Source organism: Tetrao urogallus, assembly GCF_951394365.1.
Source record: "Tetrao urogallus genome assembly, chromosome: 16".
Classification (NCBI taxonomy): domain Eukaryota; kingdom Metazoa; phylum Chordata; class Aves; order Galliformes; family Phasianidae; genus Tetrao; species Tetrao urogallus.
In genome coordinates, this window is record NC_136829.1 from 8,561,516 (window position 1) to 8,571,933 (window position 10,418).

A 10,418-nucleotide genomic window follows, 5' to 3' on the forward strand; every position below is an offset into this window, starting at 1 on the left:
CAGCTCAGCTTAATGGATTTACAATGAGGTATTTCCTCATCAGCAGTACTGGAGAGGTTCAGCTTCAGCCCGGGTTTATGCAATACACTTTTTGCTGTGAGACTGCTGGGCAGAACTTCCTTCATTAGCCAGGCTATTTTTTCTTGGCCACCCTCTATGTTCCAGTCTAATTTTACAAATAAATTAATTTATTTAATAATAGAAAAACTGCCTCATCAGTCATGGAAAATGTGTAGGGCCCTTGGCCCATTGGGGGATGCTTCTTCTTTCTCTAACACCTGTGGCAATCACCAAAGTGCTGGGGATTTTCCCCTATTATATTATTATTTCCCCAAATCCCCCACCTGGACACACGCTCAGGCCCTGCAGCTGTGCCATGGTGTTGCCTGGAGCATGGGGGGATTTGGGCAGAGGCATGGGCAGCTCGGGAAGCCTGAGCAAGGATTCAAAAGATGGTTTAAAGGAGTCCCTTATCTGCCTGTGCATCTCGGGATAACCACTGCTTCTATAAACATCGCTTAATTAACACCTCAAAATGCTCTGGGAAACGGGTAATAAAGCATTATTGCGTTTTTCAGGTGTTTTAATTGAGAAGTGGTGAGGCTCAGGGAATAGCTCAAGGCTCTGTCGGGAGCAGAGGTGCACCCATAGCACCTGAAAGTCCAATGCTTTCACAGCCTCTCCCTGCCCAAAGCCCCCATCTGTGCACAGGAGGTGGGAGCAGCCCTGGGAAGGGCTGGGGGTAGATGAATGGATGTTGTGCATGGCACCCGGAGCACCTCGGGCATGAAAATCCATCCTAACCACACTCACATAAACTGGCACCTCTGCACCTGTGTGCACGAACATTCCGAGTCAGTTCAATGTGAAAGAAAAGGGTAAATTTCCTTCTGCTGGACATGATGCAGGTAATGAAGTTCTTAACTGAATTCACTTTTCTCCTCAATGCTGTTTATAAAAGGAAAACACCTGCAAACAGGTGCTGGTGGAGATGAGGGGTTTCTGCCCTCAGGAGCTTGTGGGGCCTCATGTTCTGGGTCTGGCTCTGGAAACCCTGAGAATAGGCATGCCCCAATAGGTTGCCCAAGGGGCCCCTGCTGATGGGGTTCCCCCAAGGCAGATGCCCTACGAGGATGCTCTGGGACCCCCTGCAGCTGGAGATGCCCAAAAGGAGATTCTCAAGTGGGAATGTCTCAGAAACTCCTACTGGTGGGGATGTTCTGATGGGGAATCGGCTGCCTGACCTGGGACAAAGAGGGCTGCAAGAGGCCGTCTGTAGGGGCCTGCTCTACATGAACCACACTCACAGCCTTGGAATAATTTGTGCTTTGGATTCCCCTTTGTATACCACGTGGTCATTCCAAGGCAATGATGGCACAAATCTCTGACTCGCAGCACAGCTCTGGTATTATGGCCAGGTCCCTACTCACCACTCAGCCCCACACAATGCCGGCTAGAAGCAGGACAGCCTCAGCCAGGCATTTTTATGGGTTGAGGCATCTCTGCTTTTCCCAAATACTTGGTGACACATTGCTGATGGGGACACTTTGCCCAGGCTGAGTTTTGAAGCAATACCATGAACTGGTGTCCCTCACCAAAGCACTCAGAAGGATGTGTGCTTTCAGTGCCTTAAGAAAGCATTACCCATCAGGGCATTACCCCCAGGGCATTCCCCATCACGGGACCAATGCAGGAGAGGGAATGAGCAGCAGGCAATGAATACAGCACCTTGCTCCCCCTCCACCCTCCGATATCCCTATCTCTTCCCTCAATCTGGATGTTAAGGTAGGGGAGAGAAGAGAGGGCACAAAAGCATGGGGGCTGCTCTGTATTCCCAGCAATAGAAATACCATTGATTTAGGGTAAGAAAATTGGGATAGGAAGCGAATCTGATTTTGGGAGCTATTGACTTCTGAGCGCATGAGATGCTGTACAGAACTGGGGGTGAAGCTGCAAGAGCCAGGTGCTGACACGGGGGCAGCAGTGTCTCCTGCCTGGGATGGGCACTGCTGATTGCCTCGTGCTCCCACAGCACATCCCAGTGCGACTGAGGACAGGGCTCTGCCTCAGCCCTGGGTATTTGCTCACTGAGAGCTTTGATGCTCCCTGCCTTCAGTCCCTGTTCTTTAGATGTAAACGTGACCGGACTCCCGACATACACACCCCAACGCCCACAGCCTTCTCTGATCCTTGTGCAGCTATCGCACTCAGCCTGAACGACAGCTGAATGCCATTTCTTTGCATTTCCAATCCCAGTGACGCCTCATTGCCTTTCCTGTTCGGATGGACAATGCCAGAGCAGAGTTTTGTTACAGGTCCCCAGCAGTCCGGCTCCCTGCTCCCCAAAGAAGCAGAGGTGTTTTGCAACACGCCTGAGGCTCCCCGGCTGCTGGAAAAGCCCCAGTAGCCTCCATGAGCTCAGAAAGGTGACAGCAGAGCAAGCAAACCTGAGACACTGCCCATGGGCTGCCGGTATTGAGTGACAGCACTGCCCAAAGCACTGATGTGCGGTTTTGGGGCCATTTCCCAGCTCCCTCCCAGCTCCCTGTGCCAGGTGCTAAGGGACAGATAAAAATCAGCATGGGTACAATACTCACATGGGGGTCTGTGTTTCTCCTTGGGCTCCTCAGGCTCAGTTTAGCTGTGATCTGAGCGCAGTCATCTGGGACACGGGAGACAGAAGTGAGCAGTGTGGGTGAACTTGCACAGACAATAAGCCATAATTTTTTCTTTGCAGTCTGACCTGCTCTACTGGTTTGCATTTCTTTGCCCCAGCAGCAGAAAGGAGGCACAGCTCAGCTGAAGCTGCTGAACAGGTTCTGCTGTAATAGAAAAAAGTGGCAGGACCGGTATGGTTTGAACCCAAGATAGAGATTTGATTGTTTTCCCATAATTACAGCTCAACCTGTGCTGTTGGTTGAAGTCAATCACATTAACAAACAGACCCATTTAAATAATTCAGCCACCATTAAGGTGGGAAGTTTTTCTTTTTACATAACGTGTGGCTCCTTCAGAGGGGAAGAGCAAAAAAACAAAACAAACACAAAAGAAAAAAAAAGAAAAAAAAAAAGAAAAAAATTGAAGTGACATCAGCATCCTGTTAAATTCTGATGCATTTCTTAGGTTCATTCAAGGGGATGCTGCCTCTACAGAGGCGCACTTCTTGGTGGTGCAGCTCAGACAAGGGGCTGCGTTTGGGCTTGGGATGGTGTGCAATGCACAGCACAGGGCATGCAAGTGGGCCATGCAGCAAACCCAAAACACTTGGCAAAGGAGAGGCAATGTTCTCCAAATGACACATATGGGAACTTGCAGGTGGGAGGTGGAAGAAATGCTGCTGTCATGGGTGGGTTCCTGGGGCACTGTGCAGTGGGGGATGCTCTGGGGAGCAAAGTTTGGGTGGGGACTGTGGGGCTGACCCCAGCTGGCATCCCTTGCTCAGCATGGCTCATCTCCCTGCTCTGGCTGCTGACACAGCGGCTTCCACCCAGCCGTGGGCCGGTGCAGCCCCAGGCAATGGAGACATGTCCCTGAGCCTTTGAAGTACATCATCCTCCGGAAAAATGCTGGCTGCCTTGTGCTTCCCACCACAGCTGGGCAGGAGCAGCCTTCTCCCTCTCTGCTGAAGCCACAAATGTGCAGAACACAAGAGATGCATTTGCATTTGGGTAGGGAGGGGGACTGGATGCACCGAGCTGAGCCTCTTGGTTGAGTTTCCCATTGGACAGCCCCCCTGTGCACCCCCAAAGCTCAGCCCCAAAAGCAGGCCAGACCCCACGATGGTGTAAGGTTGCATCCATCCACCCTCAGCCCCATCCCCACCATGGTTTACACCCTGTTGCTGAGCTGGCTGGTTCAGCAGGCTCAGCCTGGCGCTGAGCATCCTTGGCAGCGTTTCCTGTCAAACATCAGCTCTGCACTTCCCTGGTGGCACGCGGATGGGTCGGAGAGGCGGGGAGCAGCTGGGGCTCACAGGAATGTGGCTGCACTCCCACGCCATGGAAATGGGTGGCAGGTAAACAAGCAGCTGCTCAGCGAGCCGCGGTCCTTGGCCGACCTGTAGGGACAGTTTGGTGGTGGCAGTTTGTGCATGGAATTCCTGACTAGTTCCTCTGCAGGAGGGACATGGTGTGGGGCTGTGGGGGTGCTTTGCACAAGCCAATGGGCAAAAGGAATTGTTTGCCTCCTTTCTTCTCCTCTCTTTCCTCTTGGGCTGTTTGCTCTACAAAGGATTAGCAATTAGAGATTGATTTCTCGATGCAGCCCAATATCCCAGGATGACGTTTGCAGTGATGGAATTAATGACAAGCACATGGACAAGGGATCCATGCTGGGACAGACAGACAAACAGCAGCACGCAGTGGCAGTGGGACAAGTGGCACTGGCCTTGGGGGTACCTCCGTGTGCCTGCTCCAGTGGCTCAGCAGCTCCACTGTTGGCATCATCTCCAGCTTTGGGAAGGGGAGCAGGAGGGTCTGGTGCCACAGGTGGATGGGCTGTGCTGATGGGTGAGGGGCATTCCTGGGATGCAGGAGGTGATGTGTTTTGAAATACTCTCCTCCTTGTCTTGTTAATGTCTATTGGAGATCATGCAGACTGCTTGAAGAAATCATGATTACGCCAAAGATTGCTGTGCTTCCCAGCTGGAAAGTGCAAAATCTGGACAGGAATTAAATTTCTTTAGAAGTGATCAGTTAAGAAAAAAAAAAGCCATGCACTTTTTCTAGGAAAAACCCAGAAGTCTTTTAAGAGAAGTAACATGAAAGCACTCATGCAACCTGGAGACAGCAGATCAGGACTGAGATAGATGACTGGTACTGCAAATGTGCTTCACCTGCACAGCTTCCCTGGTGCATCCAGTGTGGTGAATGCAGCTGTCCACGCCATACAAAGAGAGGCAATTGCAGGATATATTCACCTGCAGTGAAAATCTTCCCATTTACTATTCAGGACTCTGACTTGTTCCATCAGTGGCCAAAAGACAAACATCCCCTTTGCTCGGGACTTCGAATGGGGACGAGCCTAACCCCCGGCGCCTGGCTTTGGCAGATTTCCCTTGCGACAAAAAGACGGCAACACAGCAAAGCGAGCTGGTTTTCTGCTCGAGACGATTGCAACATCCCGTCCCTTCAGTGGAGCCTCCAGGGCACGCGTAGCACGCAGCCTCCGCCAGGGGCTGCTGCCGGCTTTGCAAAGCGTCCTCTGCGGCCGAGAGCTGTGCGTGGAGCCCCGCGGAGCTGCGTGCGGAGTTTGGGCTCTCGAGGCACGAATGTTACCCGGTCCTGCGCATCTACAGCAGCAGGAGGCTCCCCGGGTCTCATCACCCACCTCTTATTTCCGTTACTTAGAGATACAAAACCAGGCTGGATGGGAGAAGGATGGCTGCTCCAATTACAGCGATGACACAGATGGAGTAAATTCTGGTTTTATGCCAGTTTTCCTTTTGTCTTCTGCTCCTGGAGAGTGTAACTTTGCTTCTCCAAGCCCTCTCACTGCTTTTGAGCTTGTGAGGTCCCTGTCATAGTAAGCAACCCAGAGCACAATGCTTAACGGGGACAGGGATGAACTTTCCTCTTTTGGAACAGTAAAACATTCAGACTCACAGCAAAGGGCATCACTCCTCAGACCTGAAAACCTCACACCAGCAAGGAGCTTGCCAGGCCTGGGAAAGGCCATTTCTGTAGGGGTGTCCCATGTGGGGATACTGGTGCTCTCTTTCCTGGTATGGATCCAACAACCCAAGTGCCTGAGGTGTGGCTACAGAGACTTGGAGTGAGCAGAGACAGCTGACAAACGAGGGGTGCAGAACTCCTGGCTCTTTGCAGTGGGCACTATCAGCATCTCAACACGCGGATGGAGGAGATGCCAGTTTGAGAAATGGGAATTCAAGATGATGGAGCTCACCTGTGGCACTACAAACCAGAGCCAGGTGGGCTGGCACAGCTGTGGGGTGCAAGGTCCTTCCATCAGAGGGGCTGCATCCAGCAGCTGACAGTCCATTTTTATCCTTCACTCCTCACGATGGCTATATATATTGTCCAAACTGAAACAGAAGGGCAAATTTCCTGCTAAAAATCCTCCTTTCCTTCTTCTTCCTGGGCTGGAGAGCTGCACCCGTGCCTCCAACCTCCTCACATCGGTGCTGCTTTGCCCTTTAGCTGTGGCATTTCTCTGGGTTGGAAGGAGAAGCAGATGAGTCCTTCCCATGTTGGCTCAGTTTTCTTTCACCTCCTTGAACCTGCAACATCTGGGTTGCAAACACACGGGGAGAGCAGCATTTGCCTTCCAAGGTGCTGCAAACGTGCAGGGGAGTACAAAGACGGTGGGAAAGTGGGTGGCAGCTGTTCTCAATGAAGCACAAAACGATGATGGAAACGCATCTGTCCGTGCCCAGTTTTGGCACAATGTGTCGAGTCAGGAAACACATTGTAAGTTTTCACGATCCCACCTACATTCACCTGCTGCTGTCACTGTTCCTCAGATTTTCCCAATAGCCCAACATATGAATATTTGGTGCTCTAAGAAAAAAAAAAAAAAAACAACTGTGGGATGGTTTGCAGGGCACATTGGCATCATGGTCCCCGTGCCTGACTCTCACCATCAAGGATGACCAATAACTTCTGATGGTTTTAACCATTTCCTCTTGGATCCAAATGCTGATCCTGCCCCAAATCCATCTTTATTTTCGCCCCTGGGGAGAGTGGAACTGCGTCCATTCTCAGCTGGCTCCTGCTTGGCTGAAGTGGGGAGTGCACCGCTGTGCTCTGACACTTCTTGGCTCTCCTGTGAGCGGCCATGACTCACTGCACTGAGCAGTCCTCCTATCTCATGCTCCTCCATTTCTGCTCTGTCTCCTATGACATCCATTTCCCTTTGTCGTTCCCTCCTCCTCTGGCCAAAACAAAATTAAAAATTAAGTGTGAATCTAAGAACCAAAGATGCTTTTGGTTGTTTTTTGTTTTTTTGTTTTTTTTTTAAGCAGATACTGAGGAGTGAGGAAAAATCCTTCTTGTAAATTATGGTCCCATGAAAACAACTCCAGCTGCACAGAGAGTTTGGCAAATTACAGGAGATGCAAATGTCAATTGAAGGAACTCTGGTAGTAAATATTTTTCACGACTGCTTCGTTAACAAAACTTGTCATTAGAATGGCTCCTGCTCTCTGGAGCTGGGGAGGGATGACAGCTCTTTAGTGTTTGGTAGATTTCAACACTTTACTCATAAAACACAGCTATGCCATTTATTCCCATGTAATTAATCCATTGGTACTATCTTTCTTAAAGACAAAAAAGCTTATTTTGAAGTTCAGTTGTGGCACAGACCCTTGCAAAGAGAGATGTTCCACTGCTCTCCTCTTCCAGATGGACACTCAACAGATGGAGCCTGGAAGCACCACAAGCTTTTTTTTTCTCACTGTTTCCATCTTCTCTTCTCCATAATGAGAAACCAGGAGCCAGGGGGGTGCCAACCCTGTGCCTGTCACCAAAGAGTGCGAAGAGAGACACTGGGTATTCCTGTAGCCTCAGAACCCAGAAGGTGAAGAAAAGGACTCAACTAAGCAAGCACTGTGCTTGCACATACAAATTGCTAAGCTGAACTAAGCTGGTGCTGGCAGCACTGTGTTCTCCTACTAGGGCCAATGTCTTTGGACATGTCAGATTTGCCCTCAGGCCCCATTGCTAATCTGCACAGCTTGGCGTGGTAGAACTGCAGTGTGTGCCGTTGTGCAATGGCTCAAGCTGTACAAAGCCGTGATTTATGTCCCTTCCTCACAAGCATCTCCTCTATTTTCAGGGAACTCCGTGAAGTTTTGCTCTCCAAGTGGGAACGTGATTTCTTTGGGCCAATATTTCTGCTGAGCCCACCAATGGCTGATGCAAAACTCCGACTTTCTGAATCCCCCAAATCTCCCTGCCCTGCCCCAATAACTGCAAAACTGCTGTACCCACACACTCTTGAATCTTAGTCCTGGGGATCCTTTCTCCTTTGTGAGTCTTTCAACAAGTTCCCTTCTGCACGCTGGTGAAAGATGTGCCCATTCCGTGCTCCGCGCAGAACTGAGTGTGCAAACAGAGCCTGGAGGTGCAGGGCTTCACCGCCTGCCTGGCCCGGCTGCTCGCAGTGCTGTGATTTATGCTTTGATTTGTGAATGCCTCTTCCTGCCAGGCGATTGCATGGGCCCTCGCCTGCACATTATTTTCGCATTTGCTTTTGCTTCCCCCTTCCCACTCCCACCCCCACTTCTCACGAAATGGTTTTCATTTTTATGAAAGCAATCTATTCTTGAGGCTGCCAAAGGCTTATCAGGTTCGGCATACGTTCAGACAAGTTGTGCCTGGCGATTTTGGGAGAAGAAAATGAATGAAAGCAACAGCACAGGGGAGGCCGAGAGGGGCTAAGCTCCAGCACAGAGATTTTGGCTCCAGGCAAGGGTGGAGGTGAGGAGCTGAGCTGAAGAAGGACAGAAACAAGGCAAAGGGAGTGGGGGGACTTCACACCCCCCCGAGATATTTGCAATAGCATCACTGCCAATCTGGAGCTGCTCTCCTTGCAGGAAAGCGTGGTGGTGAGTGCTCCTTTAAGAAACGCCTTGAAAACTCCTTGGAAACTTGGAAGATGAATCTTCCTCTTGACGAATTAATTTTCTCCCTCCTCCTGACCCGTCAGCCTGCACTGCCAGCAAAGTTCCCATTAGCTTTGGTGGAGTTTGCCAACATTCGCTCAGTTCCAAGCTCCGTAGAAATCCACTGGAGCCTTTCCATTGATTTCGAGGAGCTCCGGGTCAAATCCCCGACTGCGGGACGAGGCGCGGGTATGCGCTGCCGTGAGTGATGAGCTGTGGGACGACGTCTTCATCGCTGGGCAGGGCCAGGAGGAGGGCTGATGATGCTAAGTGGAACCATCCTGCAGTGAGGTCATTCGCTTCGCTGCGCTCCTTCCCTTCTCCCTGGGAGGACATGGCAACTTTCACGCTGAGAACGAGGGCTTTATTTCCCATCTGTTTTATGCTCTGTCCCTGAGGCTGTCACCCACAGCACTGCCACAACTGCTGTCCTGCAGCCCCCGAGGAGAAACCTCCCTGAGCCAACAGCTTACAAGCGCTCCTCGAGAGGCAGCCAAACACGGCCTTTATCAGCACATGAGAGCTTGCAAAGATAACGCTTCAAAGAAAACACGTTCTAAATACACCTTTAAAAGCCTTAAAACGTAATTCCATAAATGTTTGTGTTACTTGGGTGAGAGATAAAGAGAAGTGGTATTGCTGAATTGTAGCGGGGCCGAATACCTGCAAACTTCTCCCGTGTCCCTATCAGATGAATAGTTCACTTATTAACCTAGAGCTGCCTAAGCAGAGCCCTTTCCTTTCTCAATGATCTTCTCCTTGCTGTGGGTTCTGTTTGCTCGTGGCAGCGCCACTCCGCTAGGACATGGGCAGTGATGCAAATCAGAGCAAAATCTTGAATTGAAATCCCAGTGCTCCAGCCAAACACAAGCAGCTCCCACCGTGCACCTCTGGAGATACTGCCCAACTGCAGCAGGAGGTGAAGACATTTTCCATGGGAAGACTGCAGGAATCCAACAGCCTCACGGTGGGTACGTGTTTTGGCTTCATGGGGAGACTGGTGATGCATTTTCTGATTAATTTTCCTGCTCTCTGCTTGATGCCTGATCAGGAAGGCAGCACACTGCTTGATGGGGTAATGGTGCATTGAGACAAAGCATCACATCAGCACCTTTGGAAACTTTAAGCCTTGTGAGCATCAACCCCAAACAGCTGTTTTAGGACTGAGGATGCCCACGTGTAACCCTCAAACCGCATTGATTGGTCTTGGCAATTGGTGCAGCATTTGGTGCCCATCCACCAATCTCTTCATGCATTCAGCAGCTGGGCACAGGCAGGGTTGTCCCTTAGGGGCTGCACAGACCCCAGTTTGTGGCCACTGAAAAACATTTTGAGGAAAGCCAGAGGTTTCTAGTTGCCCTGACTGCCACATGGCAGCACTAGTGGGCTGGAAGTAGGAATCAATGGCAGCACAGGGGCAGTGCAAATCCATCCCAATTCTGGTCTGATGTATCCTTCAGTGCTCTCATTCTTAAATAATTAACATTATTCTTAAGGTGCCCTAAACCTTGTGTTCACCTTTCTCTGTATGTAACCTCTATATGTTACAGGTAACCTCTTCTTAATGTCCAGCACTTTCTCCTTTGCAAAACAAACCCTTGGGATTTCTTTGGATACCAGAAAGCAAGAGTCTGAATAGTTGGTTCAGATCCAGAAGCATTTTCTTCTCTCCTTCTCCCTAAGCCACAGAAAAGGCATTTGCAACCTCTTTGAGCTGTGCAGTGCAATAAGCTGCTTAGAGAAAGGGGCAGGGGGTGGCCTGGGGCACTGCTAACCAACAACTCCAGCAATGACA